Source organism: Dipodomys ordii, unplaced genomic scaffold, assembly GCF_000151885.1.
Source record: "Dipodomys ordii isolate 6190 unplaced genomic scaffold, Dord_2.0 Scaffold330, whole genome shotgun sequence".
Classification (NCBI taxonomy): domain Eukaryota; kingdom Metazoa; phylum Chordata; class Mammalia; order Rodentia; family Heteromyidae; genus Dipodomys; species Dipodomys ordii.
Genome location: NW_012267546.1, coordinates 63,956 through 65,309, shown reverse-complemented (window position 1 = coordinate 65,309; position 1,354 = coordinate 63,956).

Sequence of the window (1,354 nt, the reverse complement as noted above, 5' to 3'; positions counted from 1 at the left end):
CAGTCAGCACCAGCAGGGGGCACTGGGCTCACACTGAGGTCATGGCAGTCACAGGAGCAGCTGTGGAGCTCAGGCCCTGACTCCTCTGTGTGCCTGGCCTCTCCATAGGACGCAGCGTCCCCCACAGAGCTATCCACTGTGGTCTTGCTGTTCTCCAACCCCTCAGCACACAGCTTTTTCCATCTTCCATTTTCGGGGTTCTGTTGTGGTTGATGATGCATCCTTGAGAGACCAGACACAGCACCATGCACGGTCGTTGGACACTGCTGAGATCACTGAGGTCAAATCTGAGGAAGGTCAAGATCCCTGCTCAGTCCTTTCCTCTCAGACTCGGGAGAGACCCAGTGGACTCCCTGGCTACGTCAGTCTTTATCCTCAGGTCGGAGTGCATGGGATGTTGTGCAGAGCCAGGGCCTCCATGTCATTGATGGATTTCAAGGCCCACCGTTCTGCTCACACAGCCCAGCATCCAGCCCAGCTTTGGACCCATTGTCCCCTTTCCTCTTGCTGGTGACTTGTAAGGGGCCATTGTTCAGGACCGGGGGCTGCTCTTTGACCCACAGAGCCCAGTTGTGGGCACCGCTGAGCTTTGGTTACCGGCAGAGGCCCAGTGACCCCCACCAGCTCCTCTGGCTCCGTCCCTTTCTACACACGCTGTAGATGACGAGGTTGGATGGGATTCTCAGGCACAGTTCTGGATCTGGTCACTGCTTGATCCTAGAAGGACTCATGAGTTCTTAATTGTCTCTGTGTTGTCCACACTTGTCCTTCACACTAAGTCCCCTGCAGAAATGGCCTGTATGCAGTCTCTAGACCCCAGGCCCAGTACCAGGAACTGGAGGTCAATGAGGCTGTGGCCCTGGCTCCTGCATGCCTGGGAAGAACTCACTGGTGTCCCCAGGCTGCGTGCCCTGGACTGTCCTGTCCTCCTCTCTATGGACTCTGGCGGGCAGCTCAGGGGATATCTGTAGCTAAGGGCACATGGATGAGTGTAAAAACAGTCGTCACTTGGGATTTCACCTGCATCACCTCACTGTCCTGAGCCTGTGCACATGGGACTGAGGACCGGCTGGGGCCAGGTCCTCCTGGAGCACGTGGGCTGTGGAGGTGCAGGGTGGGTGGGAGCTCCTGCGATTGGCCATCAGGAAGAGATCTAGAACCTCCCACAGAGCCTGCTGCAGACGCTGCCTCTGTGGTGGAATGTCATCCTCTCTGGGCTGTTCCCACTCAGATCCACCCAGGTTGCCAGAGAGGAATTAGTGAGCAATTTCTTTCCATCCATACAACACCTCCACTGCAGCCTTCAACAGGCTTGGCTTGTAATGTGCCACATTGATCTGCCGGGGGTATTTCC